Consider the following 17,280-nt stretch of genomic DNA (forward strand, 5'->3'; position numbering starts at 1 on the left):
GGCTGAGCAGGCTGAGTGGGGCCGGCAGCTGGGACCCCGGCTGGCAGGAGCCAGTGGACGGAACCCCAGCCTGGCAGTGGGCTGAGCAGCTCAGCCCGCTGCTGGTCTGAGGTCCCGGCCGCCGGCCCTGCTCAGCCCGCTGACGATCTGGGGTTCCGGCTGCCGGCCCCTTGCCAGCCAGGGTCTCGGCCGGCCCTGCTCAGCTTCCTGCCGGCCTGGGTGAACAGCAGGAGGCTGAACGGAATCGCTGGCTGGGACCCCAGCTGGCAGTTGAGTGAACGGAACCCCAGGTCGGCAGCAGGCTCAGCGGTGGCTGGGACCCGCAGCCTGCCATTTAAAAAAAAAAAATCAGCTTGCGTGCCACCTTTGGCACGCGTGCCGTAGGTTGAGGACCCCTGTTCTACTGTAGACAGTGTATACTACGTATACTGTGTGTACTGTAGTTTATGGTAATTTTCACTATACGCGATTTTCCTCTTACACGCTGACCTTAGAACCTAACCCCCGCGTAAGATGTGACTCCACTGTATTCATTTTTGAAAATTTATAATAAGCGATGCTCGGGGGGGGGGGGGGAGACGGGACACACAAGGTGGAAGTTTCATCTAGGGTGCAAAATATCCTTGCAACGGCCCTGACTAAATGTCTTCCATAATATACTGGGTTTACAGCTTTTGTTCAATGACTTTCTGTACCCTCACTATAAAAATTGTTCCAGACCCGCTGCAAATAGCTTAACATCTAGATAACAAAACAAAATGTCTAATGGTGATATACGGTATAGTCTCCATTTCGCATTAGTGCAGCTGCAAAATGATGTGCTTTCAGCAAAAGAAACAATAGTGCTATGATGACTATCATCAGCCCAAGATCAATCATCTTACTAAACGGTCTAAGATTATCTTCACTGCTATGGAATTAGCAGCTGTACAGTTCTTTCATTTTGGCTTTACCCAACAACTTTTAAAATTAAGGCTATGCTTAGCTTCAACAGGATCAATAGGGAAGGCATTCATGGTTCCTGAATGCCAAATGTAAGTAACCAACTGGCTAAAAAGCCCTTTATTTGCTGAAGTGCTATTGAACCTGGGTCTATTTTAAAATCCAGACTTACCCATTCTGTGGTATTAATGACACTCTGTTAGCACATGTCATTGCACAGGCTGAGGCTGACTGTATCCAAAATCCAGGGAGCTGTGTGGATTGTCTGAGAGCAATAGAGGAGGAGTTGTAGATTTGATTATGAATAACATCTCTGCTCTGAGCAATCGGTTTCTTCCAAAGGGGTTGCAAAGTACAATGACAGTAACCATAGTTCTTCAGCAGCTCTTCTACAGAAGTTTGGTAATGAACAATTGTGTCTTTAGTGCAGTGATAGAATAGAATGCATATGAGAGGGATAGAATTGCTTTTTGCAGACTAGTTTCATTTTGACAGGCATCAATTTTGTGTGAAAGTAGGACAATAGATTTCCTGAAACAGAGGCCAGTATTTCTGCAGAATCATGTGGAGGAAGTGTGTTAATGTGTAAAACTAAAAATTTAATCAGCCTTCATAAAAACTGTATCCAAAAAATTGTTTTCAAATTGCTGTTTCATTTTGAGGTCAACTATAATTTGAATTAGCTTGAACACTGAAAATATTAACCAAACTGGACTGTGACTAATGGAGAAGCACACTGGCCATGTTGATTTTTGGATTCTTGTGATTCTTTTTCTTCATGTCAGTGATGCTTAGCTACGTCAAAGAGCTGGGATAGTTGCATCTGATTAAAAATACTAACTTTCAGTAATTTACAATAAATCCTCCTGTCATCAACTATATCCTGAGTTAATAGCTAATGTCTGCGTATTTCCAGCTACTCATTCCCCTGAACAAATTCTCAAGCCATTAAAGTCTTTGGTGGGATTTCTACTTAACTAAAAGTCCTGTCCAATTATACTTGCATTGATTTCAGTGGTTTGGTCAATATCAAGATTTATTGGACTTCATGATAAATATTGACCTTGGCTTGGCTTAGTCAATGTATAACTCTCAGGCCAATGAATCTTAATAGTGAACCAGAATGCTGCCTCTGTAGATTCTTTACCAGATTTATGAACACTTCTTTAAATAAGAGGAATGGAAAAGCCTTTTATCTATTGTGAATATCTCTGAAGATAAAAATGGGGCAAAAAGCTTTACATATATATATTCATTAAAACTTATTTATTTTGACAGCAGAATATTTACACATTTCATTCTTATTTTGAGGAAACTCAACTTCAAGAAATACAGCAAGGAAAAGGTCATATTTTAGAAAAGTTATGGAGACAGAATTGGCAAGATTTAGAGAGAGCCTGGATGTATGGGGCAAGTGAAAGAGGGGACCACCCCAATATTGTAAAGAGATCAACTCCAAAAGTTTAACAGCAGTACTCTAAAGTTAGTTTAAAACTACTCCCGCTTTCGTGAACTTTAATGGTACTACTCTGGATTTATAACCAAGTAGATGAAAGTGGAATTTGGTCCCCACTTCCTGTTTAATCAAGGCTGGATCAACTCTTTGATTTGAGAAGAGAACAGCTTGTAGAAAGCATATAGTTAACCATTATTCATCCAGTTAATGAAGAGTATTTGCAAATTCCAGCCATCAGCATTTACTGCATCTCTATTAAATTTTCAAAAGAATATAAAATAAACAATTAGTTCTTTGAAGTTTGAGGTGAAGGGCTGAGGTTAATTGACCCCTTGGCAACTGAGATCAGCCATAGCCTTTGATATGGAACAGATTACTTTGTAAAGAAAGGAAAAACGCAGGGGGCCATCCAAACCACCATAGCCAAATCGGCAATGATTCTGCCCGCAGCTTGTCTGATTGATGTTTTGCCTCCCATTGAGCCTGTGGAATAAGTTCCAGTAAGGTATTTAACAAATGCTTTATATTTAATTATCTCCGAGCATGGAACAATGTGACTTTTTTCCCTTTAAGGGTAAATATTATTAAAAGCACTTAGACATGTTAGATCCCATCTGCTGTGCTTGGCTTTCAATTTAGTATGTTCAATCACTTTAAAGTATCATTTGGGTAAACTTTCAAAGCACTGCACATGGTTTTAACTGCAGGACTCCCAATTACAGTTGAGCAACAGCCATGTGGCCACAACTCTATGCAGTGCTTTGAAAATTTCCCATCTCCTGGCCAGAGCAAAATGCTTTTTAAAGTGTTTTCCTGACAATCAGAGTCCACTCTTTTTGGAATGTGTTAAAGTTCCAGATATCGAGTCTGAAAATAAACAGTCCTCTATAGTAACATGGGGCACTTGTTCTTAATTTAAGGAGAAATTTTGGATTAAGATATCCAAACTGTCTGACCAGGGCCGGCTCCAGGCACCAGCCTGGCAAGCAGGTGCTTGGGGCGGCCGCTTCGGAGAGGGGCGGCATGTCCAGGTATTCGGCGGCAATTCAGCGGACGGTCCCTCACTCCTTCTGGGAGCAAAGGACCTCCCGCCGAATTGGCGCCGCAGATCACGATCGTGGCTTTTTTTTTTTTTTTTTGGCTGCTTGGGGTGGCCAAAACCCTGGAGCTGGCCCTGTGTCTGACTCAAGCCTTATACTGTAGACAGAATGGAGTTACAGGTTTCAGAGTAGCAGCCTTGTTAGTCTGTATCCGCAAAAAGAACAGGAGTACTTGTGGCACCTTAGAGACTAACACATTTATTTGAGCATAAGCTTTCGTGGGCTACAGCCCACTTCATCGGATGCATAGAATGGAACATAGTAAGAAGATATATTCATACAGAGAACATGAAAAAGTGGAAGTAGCCATACCAACTTTTTCATGTTCTCTGTATGTATATATATCTTCTTACTATGTTCCATTCTATGCATCTGATGAAGTGGGCGGTAGCCCACGAAAGCTTATGCTCAAATAAATTTGTTAGTCAAAACTTCCTTTTTAAAATCCTAATCAGTTCACTATACTCTAAAACAGCTTCTATCCCTGGTGTTCATAATTTAATGCTAACTTTTACTTAAACAGTGTTTGACCTCATCGGCTTTTTTTCTTTTTTTGTATAATTCAGTGTAACAGATGAAAATGTTGCAAAATGTAATTCATATTTCTTCTGGTTTAAAATGTCTGTCTCAACAGCTCATTACATCCTTTCCATCTCTATACAATTTGGCTACCTCTAATTTGTATCAAATATATTTTGTCAAAATTTCTTTCAAATGTTTTACATTTGTTTGAAAGTGTAGTTATGCATGATTAGTTAGACAGCTCTCTTGTGAGGGGAATCAGAGCTGTAGATCAATTTATTCTGCTCATTTAAATCTCAACTTTTATTTATGGAATGAAGGTAAAAAACAAAAACACTATTTTTGAACTGATTACCTAAAAGCTGTCACTTTCAGTTCTAATATTGTGAAATTGGACCACTTCACTCTTAGTTACATTAGCTGGAGCACCTGTGATTTGCTTTAATTAAATAGATTAGCATGATGAATGGCACAAGCCAATTCTCTATCATGGTGTCATTGTTTACTGGGCTATCTGATGAATACAGGAGAGCATGCAGGGTGCATCAGATGCCATACCTTTCCTCTGTTTCATTTCAATGCTGGTTGTTCTCACTTGTTGTCGTCTATATGGCTGGTCTTATTGCTATAAAAGTTTAGTGGAAACAAGGTACAGGTAGCTTTTACCTCCGTGTATTTAGTCAAACTCAACAATACGCATGCCCATCTGGAGTTTACCTCAACACTTAGGTAAATGTTGCAAAATGTTGCACCTTGTCTCCACAGGATTTTATATCAAGATAACTAACTTGGGTTAGCTATACTGATGTAAAAAACATCTTCCCCCTCCCCCCCCCAGTGAAGGCATAGCCTATGGCATCATCTTTGGGATGAGGAACATATAATTTTATTTGTATGTGAGGCAGGCTTCTAGGCAGAATGATAGAGCTTTTTGGTATATTACACTGTTATGATGTGTCCCTCAAAACCCCTACATTTATCAATCTGCTTTTCCAAATATGTGTAGTGTGTCTATATAACCAATAATGCCCCAAATAATGGTGAAATTTCGTTTTAGAACTATGCAAAATAAATAAATCCTTCAAAATAAAACAACCCCCTGAAAACTAATACTTAATACCTTTTGTAACAATATAAAGTCAATTCTTCAGTTGGCTTGGGCTTGGGCTTAAGTTCTCCCATTTGCTGAAGAAAAATATATGGATTGATAGGAAAGCGATCACTATGTGTGTTGGGTTTTTTTCGGGGGGGGAGACTTATTTGTTCATTTTAAATAGTGAGTAAAAATGTACTTTTTTGGCTGTTGCATTAGCATTACTAAATAACAATATTGACTTTTAAATAGGCATTAGCACATGGAACAGCAATGACTGTATTTATTAAAGACACTCCAAGGACATCTGTCTGATTATAGGGTAAATCCACTTTTTGATGGGTTGTTGAAGGCAGAAAATGAAACAAATCTGTGGCATATCATGATTAAAGTTTGACACGTATCTTCCCATGCCTGCTGCTTGATTTTTATCCATCTTTGTCTATACTAGATAAATGGGACAAAAATATCATAAGAGACTATATGGTAGGGTATTTTTAATCCTCTGGAGAAATTAAAGATTTATATGCTGGAACAACATCTTCATTCTCAACGTCTCACAAAAAGCAACGAGACCCTTTTCTATAAAATAAGTGAACTACTTAATCTAGATTGTGATTTGGGCCATTTCTACAATTCAAAATTAGGTAGATGTAAGCTGCCTTGAGTTGATCTATTTGTGTATGTGTCTACACTTGAATTTGTCTCTAGCCAGTGTAAGTACCTCATTGTGGTGACTCAATGAAACCACTTTCCCCGAATGCCATTGAGCCATGGTCTACCTACTGCAGTTGATGTAGTGCAAGTATAAACACTGTGACCTGTGTTGACATTAATAGTCCTTCAGCTGCTGTCCCACAATGTCCCATTCCTTGTGACAGTAACCGCTCTAGTCACAATAATTGTGAACTTCACTTCCCAGGGGTCACAGAGACGGGAAGCAGCCATTCTGTTACCCCCACCTTTTGCATAATTTCAAAACACTTTTCCTCATTGCCCTGCTTGGCAAGCATACCTAGTTGTGCAACTGCCCAACCAACCATGCCTGCTGCACACTCAAGCTGCACTCCTGCAAGCTGCACTGCTGCCTGGAGTAAACCAGAGGTATTGGATTTCCTGGGTCTGTGAGAAGAGGCAGCTGTGCAAGCACAGCTATGGACCAGCTGTAGAAATGTATGCATCTCAAAGGACAAAGCACGTATCCCAGATCAATTATACCTTATGAATCGCCTAAAGTCATCTACTCTCTGCAAGATATCCTCATTGCAGTGTCATTGGTCCAACATGAACCATCACCAATGGATCCTCTCCCATTGACTTCAGAAGCCTATCCAATCTTAGAGTCAAGTATCAGAGGGGTAGCTGTGTTAGTCTGGATCTATAAAAAGTACCAGAGAGTTCTGTGGTACCTTTAAGACTAACAGATGTATTGGAGCATAAGCTTTCGTGACATGCATCCGACGAAGTGGGCATTCACCCACGAAAGCTTATGCTCCAATACATCTGTTAGTCTTAAAGGTGCCACAGGACTCTGTTGCTTTTTACAATCTTAGAGTGACCTCTCCTGTTTCAGCTCCAGGAAGGAGTCTGTCCTTTGCAGCATATTTTTTTTTTATTATTATTCTGAGTATTGAATCTGCAACAAGAATAGTCTGTCTACCTTGGAACTTTTTGAGCAAGCTGGATTTGCTTATAGGTTGGACCAAGTTGTCATCTACATGTGTCCCATACATCTCTCCATTTCCTTGGATATGCTGAATCTTGAGGGCTATCTTCTATAGCTTCCATATGGAGGACGTGGTATTGACTTGAAAATTCTAGCCATGTGGAATTCCACCTGCTTCTCTTCTTTCTTGTGGCCAATGTCTACATATCCTCAACTGTGTAGAATTCTGCTGTGACCTTTTGTCTCTGGTGGTTACTAACTGTCAGGCCTCCTCTCTGACTTCCTCTCTCACAGATTCACTGGTAGCCAGCTCCATTCTTCCTTGAACCTCTTTCCCCAACCTGGATTTCCAGGAACTGCTCAGCTTCTCTGATTCTTAATTGTGTCTCAACTTGCCCCTCCACTCCAAGAATCTTTGTCCTTCAGCACAGCCACCAGCTTTTCATGCCCAGGAAATCCCATCTGGCTTCAGGCTGAAAAGAAAATATGGCCCATTCATTGTAGTCACCACCTCTATTGTGTGTGATACTGAGCATCTCACACTCCCTCTCTTAACTACCTCTGTTTGTGGCTCTTGAATTTGATTAGTAAGTGCTTTTTATACCAAATCTGACCTGCTTAACTTAGCTCAGCTCTGCTCCTCACCACCAGGGAGCGATTAACCACTCGACTTCAAACAGCTGAGCAGATCAAAGCTCCAAGGACTAGAGCCTATGTCTTTCAGCAATGCACTGATCAAAGCTCCAAGGGTTTGCTCAGGGGCCCAGCTACACAGCTTGTACATAGATAACAAGCAAACAAACAACCCACAGACAGACCAAATGCACCACTCACCAAATCCTGCTACCCTCAAGCACAGAGTCGGCAGCTACTCCCTCTGAAACTCACCTGTTAGATACCTCTGTTTGAAGCTCAAGTCCCTAGACTTAATCCCTAGACATTAGGTTTCCTCTTGTGGGGATGCACAGACATACCCATTTCATGCAGCCACTGGGCAGCTCAGCATCTAACTCATGCCTAAGCCCAGGTGTGAGTCACAAACTAGGTTTTGCCCTGCTTATCTCACTTGAAATACCCTATCCCTATCCAGGGGGCATGCTTAGAGGCCATTTTAGAGTATACCTACCAGATTGGTCCCTGTACAAAATATTGTGGTGGTGGTGCTCCCTCTTCCCCCGCATAGTTCAGCAGAAAGAGTACTCATGCAGGTTGGGGGAAACTTGGGCTCAGATCTGTATTATGCTTGATTCAGAGTAAGGACTTGAACCTGGTTCTCTAACCTTTCTTGTGTGTGCCCTAGTAACTGGATTATAGCATCCTCTGGTATAGGTGTCTCCTGTAGAATCTGTTCCACTGAATATGAAATAATTGGGTAGGAGACAGACTGGCTGTGCACCATAGTGGTTTGGGCACTCATCTGGATAGTGGGAGAACTTGGGGTAAGTCCCTGCCCTGAATCAGGCATAGTGGGGGAACTGAACCCAAGTCTCTAAATACCAGGATATTGCTTTCACTACTGGATTATTGGATTACAAGACTACCACCATCTCCTTCTCTCTCAGGGCTGGGAATTGCACTGGGCATCTAAAAGTTACATGTTGCAATGTGTAAGTCCCTCTTTTGAGCACTTGAAGTTTCAAAAGATAGGTTGCCCCAGCTAAGTGATCCTAACATGTTGAACCATGAACATATGGTGTATTTTGTAGTATACATCTATATAAGACGACAATTTTAATATTTGCAATAACTGAAACAGGAACAGCCAATGCTACATAGGTGAAATGGAGCTGAGTTCATATTGTCACAATAATTTGAACTTTTGGAATGTCCTGACCTGCAAGTGCCTGACTTCATGACTTTAATGTTGGACTCACACTAGTGTTTTTCCATTTAATTACCTAGGGATTTTTGAAGGGGAAAAATTCTGGTGGCAGTTGATTTTGAGTTAGCAGAGCAAACAAAGCTTGTAATTTCTTTTCTCTGCAGTTATTCATCTTGTGCTTGCTTCCTACATGCTCTGTTTGATTTGTAAATTCTTAGAATAAACAGGCTTGCAGATAACTGACTGTACATACAAGTGTAGTGCATTTGTGGTCAAGTGTGGGACTGTCGACTCAAAGTTTTCTGTTATGCATACTCAGTGTGCAATTTTCAAGCTGGATAGTGGTAAGGGTACTAGCCTGAGGCACAAGAGACTTCCTTTCAATTCCATTATGACCTTTGGCAAATCACTCAGGCCCAGATCCTCAAAGGTATTTAAGACACCAAACTCCCCTTGAAATTAAAACTAATCAGAGCTAACTGTTGCAGTGAAGACAAGCAAGCAGTCTCTCTGGGTGTGATCCATGAAGGTAGGTAGGCACCTGAATCTTGGTTTTAGATACCACTGCACTATACAAACGTCTGCCTCCTAAACCTGTAGGTGCCTAAGTTTCTGTCTCCAGGCATGCGCACTGCAGCATCGCTCCACCACATGGCTGCCTAGCTCCCGCATAAGCCCGAAAGCAATTCACAAACCTGGGAAAATAAGCATTTGGCTCCCTGAGCTGGTAGGCGTGCTCATCAGCTGCCTACCAGACTGGTCTCCTTGCGGGGGGACCAAAGACAACAGCCTCCCTCATAACTTTTAGCCGAGTGGCTAGGGTACTCACCCAAGATGTGTGAGACCCCCCCAGTTCAAGTTCCCCTGACTCTGAGTGCTCTAACAACCAGTCTATGGCATATTCTGCTGCAGATTTCCCTCAATTCTCCTGTTGAAGTTGTTCCACTTTAATTAAATACTTGAATAATTAAATATTAATTGGGCCAGAAAAAGAGCTAGATCAACTCTATAGCTGAGTGATTAGAGCACTCACCTGAGAGCTGGTAGATTCCTATTCAAATCCGTTCTCCTTGTTATGGGGGGGGGGGAGACTTGGATGGGGGAGTCTCCCACATCCTGGGTGATTACCTTAACCACTTGGCTAAAGATTATAAGGGATTCCCTTCCCCTCAGTGGTTTGGTTTGGGCCTCACATGCAATTTAGGAGGCCAAATGTCTATCTTTCCCTTATTAGTGGCGCTCCTTGCAGCCTGGATTTAGGTGCTGAGCTCAGAGAGCAGGCAGGGGGTTAGCACACCCCTTCCTTTTGACAGAATCTCCCACTGGATAGGTGTGGTGGCTCCTCCCCTAGCATGGTGGATTTTGTGGCTCAGGGAGCCTATCTCATCCCACTGTATAAGGAGCCTGCATGCCTAACTCAAGCTTTGTGCATCACAGTGTTGTTCCTGTGATTTTTCTAGGCACCTAAAAGTTAGGTGTCTTTAGGGTGACCAGATAGCAAGTGTGAAAAATCGGGATGGGGGTGGGGGGTAATAGGAGCCTATATAGGAAAAAAACCCAAATATCGGGTCTGTCCCTATAAAATCGGGACATCTGGTCACCCTAGGTGTCTTGATGGTGAGTATTGCAACACTGAACTCCCTTTGTGGGCCCAGCCTCTGTGCCATGTAAAATGGGGATAGTAGTCTGAGGTCCTCAGACACTGTGGGAATGGGTGCCAAATAAGTACCTAAGCTAGATGCTTAGGACCAGATTTTTAAAGGTATTTAGGCACTGGAAGCTCATTGATTTCAATGGAAGTGAGGCATCTGTAATAAGGAACAGATTTTTAAAAGGCATTTAAAGTCTATTTTCACCTTTCCATATATGGATAGTTAAGTCAATTTATCTTTTATTTGTGTGAAGCTTTCACACAGCAATATCAGAGCAAAACATTTTTAAAATTGATTGTAAAACCACAGTAGTTCACAGGACCATTAAGAAGTAGGTATAAAATTGAAATGACTTTTAACTTTTAAAAAAAGATTAGATTTTATATTTTATTCATTTATTTTATGTCGATTGAAAATAATAAAGATGCCTTTCCAAGCTCTAGACTTCCTAATATAATTAATCACACAATAAATATAACTAAATTAAATATCAGTAGCACTCAGCTTGGCTGGCCAGCCAGCCATCTACCATCCCCCTTCAACATAGACCCTGTCAAACAGTGCCACTTTTCAAATCATTCATGTTTTATAGGAAGGCCATATTATTTTGTTTTGGTTTAATATTGGTTTCAAGCCAGTGCTTTTGATCTTTGCTCTTGCAGGGTCCTTATCTCTTCCACCATTTTTTTTTTTAATGAAAGCATTTGTTAGTTTAAAAAATACAGCCGTTAATGAAAACATCACAAAACTTTCCTTTTTTATCATCTTGCCTTTAGTAAACTCTACCAACATGGCATTACTCTATCCATTCAATGTTGCCATTACACTTGATGTAGCTTTCCTCCTGGGAGAACCCTGCTGTGTCAGGCATCAGGCATCTGCATCCATGTTCCTGCTCTTTGATCTATTGCTGTTCTATTTTGCTTTATCTTGGATGATTTTTCCCCCCCTTTTACCATGCTCTCTCCTGGCTTAACACTTTGATTTATAACTTTTTTTCTGGGAAAGCATTACTTTGAAATTTTGTTGCTAGACTTTTTTTTTTATAAGTAATAATACCATAGATTTTTTTTAAAAGCCTTCACTATTCTCCATATTTCAACACTTGTTCATCTCATCATTAAATATTATTCATTTAAACATTAGTGTAAAAACATCTTTTTAAAAAAAAACTATTTGGTTCTTGTATTAGCTCTAAATTTGCATCCAAATGGTAATCCAGTGAATGAAATAGGTTAAGTATTTCATATCTATTTTCATAAAGTAACTGGAGAGTAGGTTGATAATTTGTGAAGACTTGTCACAGGGCCATAATTCATTTCAGTTACCCTCTTAAATTTAAAAAGAAAATGCATATATTGCACCTGACTTTTAGAGGTGTTGAGTACCTGCACCTCCCATTATATGGACCCTATTACCATACTATCAAAGTGCTTCGCAATCTCTAATATGCCTTCTTTATGAAGCAGGGAAGTAGTGTCCCCATTTCACAGGTGGGGGAACTGTGGTACCATAAATCAGACAGGAACTCTATTGCAGGGCAGGGAATTAAACCCTGGTTTTCCGAATCCCACCATAAACTCCAATTTACTCAGGTGTCAGCCTGACACTGGATCCTCCTTCCTCAGTGGAAGTTGCTGTTCAACACTCAGAAAAATAAGCCTTGTTCACTTTGAATTATTTAATATGGTAGATATATAGTCATTCAGTGTGGGAAAGACAAGCAGGAGTGGTAATTGCAGTTATTGTATGAAGCCAGACCACCAGAAAAGTTTGCAGAAATCATGTGAAAAGAATTGGGAGGCTCTGTGCAGCTGGAGTACTAAATATCTACTCCACATAAGTTGTGAAGTTGTGGGGATCCTTGATTTACTTAGCCTTCCATTTTGAGTGATGACACCTGAGTGAATTGGCTATTATGTCTAGGCTCAGGGCTTCTTATTTTCCAAGGCAAGATTGTATATTTATGGTATAAGCAGTGCTTAATTTTGTGCCAGGGCTGAGCCCTGGCACCTCTCAGTTTGGCATTTCATAGACCCAGCACCTCTATGCTTGCTGTGTCAGTTATGAAAGTTAAAAAAAACTGCTTGAGCTCCGGCACCTCTTTCATTACAAATTAAGTGCTGGGTATAAGACAGATCTTACTCCCTTTCCCCCCCCCTCTGGATTTTTAGGTCCCATTAGACTGATTGTGTGCATTCTTTTTACTAGTGTTGTATTGCATTTTTGGAACTGAGTTGCCCTAAATTTTCCATCATATTTTAGAGTTGCTCTGTGTATCTGTGGGCTTGTCTACACTTATTGGGGGATCAACGCTGCAGCAATCGATGCATCAGCAGTCGATTTAGCAGGTCTAGTGAAGACCCGCTAAATTGACCACAGATTGTTCTCCCGTCGACTCCTGTACTCCAACAGATCGAGAAGAGTAGGGGAGCATCTCCCGTCGACATCACATAGTGTGGACCCCACGGTAAGTAGATCTAAGCTACATAGATTTGAGTTATGCTGTTCACGTAACTCAAATTGCATAGCTTAGATTGAATTTCCCCTGTACTGTAGATAAGACCTGTAATTCTGCTGGCATTACCTTCTTTTTTTGTCTGAATGAGCTTGCAGTCTCTGGGTAGATGTGTTTATTGACTGCATTTTATTAAGCATGTTATCTTTGCTGTTTTATTTTTAAAGCCTTTTTTTTTTTTTTTTACTTTCAAAGCAAATATACTTTGCTGCTGCCAAACAGAGTAGTGTTGTTTTGCTCATTATTGAGTTTGCCAAGACTGCTATGTTGTATTACTGTATTTACATCTCAATATGAGGTCTTTTGTTACTGGTTTCTTGGATCATTTGCCAACAGCTTCATTCCAAATACATCTTTCATACTGAAGCTAATATATCCTGAATACAATCTGGTTCTTGCTGAATCTACCTTCCAAGAGGAAATTTTCTGCTGGGTCCTATATTGCAACCATCCAATCAATTCTTTTCATCTTTTCTTTTTGAAAATGGAAGTTTTACTTTCTTTTTTCTAACTGAAATTGTGAGGTATCATTTTACATTGACCAGCAGCATTCCTGAAGTAAGAGGGTGGTGGCTGGTGTTGTAATAGCACTGATAGTATTTTGCACTCCACCAAGAGCTTCTATTATGATTTGTTGACTGGGCAAGATATGCTTAATAAAGATTTATTACACAAGTGTTATTTTGGGAAATCTTTCACCAAGAAGATAAAACTTCACTCTAGTTACTGTTTCTTCTGGCGTACAATAAGAAAACATCTAGCTGATAACTGGCTAACAGTCATGAAAAATCAGTAACGTACACATTTTTGCCTTCTTTAATAATCACAGTGCTATAATATGGAACAATATGAACGAATCCATTTGCTTATCCAAACCCTTTCATGACCCATTGTTAAGCAAATCACAGAAGACTCACTTCTCTCAGACTATGCTATATCTCAGTTCCAGTCTGATAGTGTTACTCCATTAGCATTGCTGAGGTTTAGATACAGTATGATGCAAAGGTCCTTTACTAATGATGGAATAGCCAGGAATGTTTAACTTGGTCTTTCTTAACCGAATGCATCCAAAATAAACTGGTGCAATATTGTGCAAGCTCCATGTTAGAAATAACACTGATGTTTCATAAACATTCTGTATATTTTAGGCAATAAATTGAGCCAAATAGAATTAAGCAGGAATAAAAAGAGTAGCTCGCATTACACACAAAAAATTAGTCTCTGTGCCAAATTCTGCCCTGACTTCTAACATGCACATCTCTGCTTTTGATAGAGGAACAAATTCTATCCTGGATTACTCCCCTGAGTAAAGCACAAATAATTAACAATTTGAGTACAATACAACTAGTGTATATTTTTACTAAATTACACACTTGCTGTATGCTGAACAATAACACTGCACCTAGATTCATTGTGCAGTGCAAATATTTTCCTTCTCATTAAGAAGGACACTTCATCCTAAGTTAGGATGCAAAAACATCTTTCACAACAATATCATGTCCCTATTTTACTCCGTACAGTGACTAGCTTTAAAAAGTGAAGGTTACTGCTCATTGGTATCTGAGATAATACCACAAAAACACGAATTGTGAGTACCGGGATTTCAGTTACATCTGTGTGGTGACTGATGGGAAAACTTTACTTTTAATGGTGGCCACTCCATATAACGATATAAGCTGTCTATATCTAAGTATTTCTATCGTGCCTGTCGCTATGGGATTTTGGCACTAACACACTAGAGAGATCCGTTAAAGGGCTTGTGTTCTCCATCTTTCCTTTGAATATTTCATTTTTGTGTTTTCAAGTAAAAGGAAGAGGTTTGTTTTTTAAGATATTTATTAATTCAGGTAGCTGGGAAATGGTAGAAGAGGGGAGGAGCAGGCACTGGGTCATTCAAATATTGTTGTGGGAAAGCAAGTACAAAGAAATAATAAGAGATGCCCACTCGCTTTTGCTGTGAAGGTGGTGCTTTCAAAGACTCATTTTAATTTCAAGTGAGATCTTATTTCATAGTTGTGGTCCTGCTGCAAAATAATGGGCTTTTTCCCAGTCTTTCTCAGTCAAAGTATTCCTTATGACCACAGCTAACACTGTGAGTGATGGTAGGAAAGGAGAACTGTCAAGTAGTTAGGGCCTAGTCCAGGGGTCGGCAACGTTTGGCACGCGGCTCGCCAGGGTAGGCACCCTGGAGGGCCGGGCCAGTTTATTTACCTGCTGATGCAGCAGATTCAGCCAATTGCGGCCACCACTGGCCGCGGTTCGCCGTCCCGGGCCAATGGGGGCGGCGGGAAGCAGCGTGGACGAGCGATGTGCTGGCCGCGGCTTCCCACCGCCCCTATTGGCCCGGGACGGTGAACCGTGGACAGAGGGGGGCCGCGATTGGCCGAACCTGCCGCGTCAGCAGGTAAATAAACTGTCCCGGCCCGCCAGGGTGCTTACCCTGGCGAGCTGTGTGCCAAACGTTGCTGACCCCTGGCCTAGTCTATTGCGGGTCTTGAAAAGCAAGGCCATGAATGATACTAGAACAGGAGTATAAAACCTAGAGCAATGAAGTGGTGTGCTGCCATCAGTTTGCCCATTTCAGGCATTTCACTGCCTTCTAAACTATTTGAAGTTTCCTTCAGGCCTTTGTGTTCTGCTTCATATACATATAAGCAGGATCCGAATGAGCAATCCCTTGCGATGAGTTGTGGAAAAGGACTTCAGGAGCTGATCTCATTTGCATGGGCACACCCACCTTGCCTACGTGCTCAGCATGATGGGATTGCTTGCCCAAATGATCACTTTTGGCTGGTGTTGGATCCCCAGTCTCCTTGTTAAAACTGGTTGTCTCCTAATTATACAGTATATTTCTTAAAGATCTGGAACATTTGTTTTTTGAGCTTTTGTTCTCTTTAAAGAAGAGATGCTCTGTTTGTCTTAGTATTCCTCTGCCTCATCCTGGGGAAGTTTGGCAAGAGGATTTTAATCAAACTAATTGCACTATAATCAGATCATTAGTTAGACGTGTAATGACATTTACAGAAAGTGTCAAAAACATTAATTTGATAAAATAAAAATATCCAATTAGGTTGCAGTTTAATTAGCATTCTAAATTTGTATCTAGGAAGCGAAAAAGGTGCCTGGTCAAACAAAAAAAATGTGCTTCACAAATACTAATTATCTCATGGTAATTTATAATTAAGTGTTAAAAAGCAAACTTCAAATGTTAAGCTTCAGTTTAAACAGTGAACTCCCTCAGCCTTCTTGGGTCAGAGACCTTTGACATATAAATGAAGATGGGAAGATTTTAAATGAATTTAAAAAAATGAAAAAAAGTAGCTCTGAAATACAAGGACAGGCAGAATATCAGCTGAAAGTTTCTTGTAACTGTTAGATATTATGCAAACAACTCCTCTTACTCAACCCCCCTATAAACAGATAAAAACCCAACAGAAAATATGTATGGTGCAAACATATAAGATGGGCTGAAAGTTATCATGTGAGAGACTTGCTGGTTAGACTAAGTAAATTGAGTTATTCTCTTTTTAAGTCTCCCACTTGTCCATTTTAATGTTTTCTAAAAGGACCTCCAGTGAGCACATCTCCCCTTTCTATTGTGTTACAGCTGTCCCTGAGACCTACAGTGACTCTCCCCATCCCAGAGTGAACACGATAAGAAGCGGTGAGATTTTATTTCAAAGCTTGTATTTCCTCTTCTATTCTTTTATTTTTATATATATATATATATATATAAAAACCTCAGTAACAAGGGGTTATCCTGTTGGATTCTATTGGCAAAGCTAGATTGTTGGATTTCAGCTTTACAATTTAACTGGCACCTTGGCAAATTCATAAATTGACCCCCTTTCACACTTACATTTGTTTCCTCTCCCAAGCATAGGATTCTAACAGTGTGCTAAATTGGGCTGGAATTATTAGGAAGTATTGTGACTTAGACTAATAAATAGTTCACCTATATTAAAGAAAATAGCTCTATGAACCACACAGACTAGTTAGGGAATGATTAGGGTAGAGACAAGAATAACGTAATTTACAGAAGGGAGACAATGTTGACACAATTGAGAGCTCTGCCTGAGTAAGGCGTGAATAAGCACTTCAGGAGTAGAGCCACAATTACATGCAGCCTCAAGTGTGTACTCAAGTTGTAGAGGGATATGAGTTTAGCTTTAAGTGTTTTCTTCAGGATATCAAATTACAGCAGTCTATGGCCGATGCTCCGTATAAGCCCTGCTAATACACTGTAGGTGAGGAGAACACATTAAACTTGTATCAGGAGACAGGAGCTGTATTTTGAAACACTCTAGATTTGAATACAACTCACCTGCACATCTGTCGCCACATTAGAAAGAAGTAATCAGAATAGCTTTCAGTCGTTCCTTACATTTGGATGTCATGTTGCTGCAGCAGTTTTGTTTTATTTAGAATTATCAATAATAAAGTGCTCATTAAATAAGCTCTTGATAGCCTAATACATAACTAAAATTCCACTACCATAATAATGATCAT

General features: G+C 40.5%; 1 long non-coding RNA gene across 1 annotated transcript in view; it reads left to right on the forward strand.

Annotated features, from left to right (window-relative positions):
- The window catches only part of LOC135981149 (uncharacterized), a 77,261-nt gene extending 60,825 nt beyond the window's left edge, over nucleotides 1–16,436 (forward strand). Inside the window, exon 4 of the long non-coding RNA XR_010598111.1 lies at nucleotides 16,379–16,436. This is a non-coding gene — a long non-coding RNA (uncharacterized LOC135981149). The remainder of the gene's footprint in view (nucleotides 1–16,378) is intronic.
- The last annotated feature ends 844 nt before the right edge of the window (nucleotides 16,437–17,280 follow it).

This window comes from Chrysemys picta, chromosome 2 (assembly GCF_011386835.1).
Source record: "Chrysemys picta bellii isolate R12L10 chromosome 2, ASM1138683v2, whole genome shotgun sequence".
Taxonomy (NCBI): domain Eukaryota; kingdom Metazoa; phylum Chordata; order Testudines; family Emydidae; genus Chrysemys; species Chrysemys picta.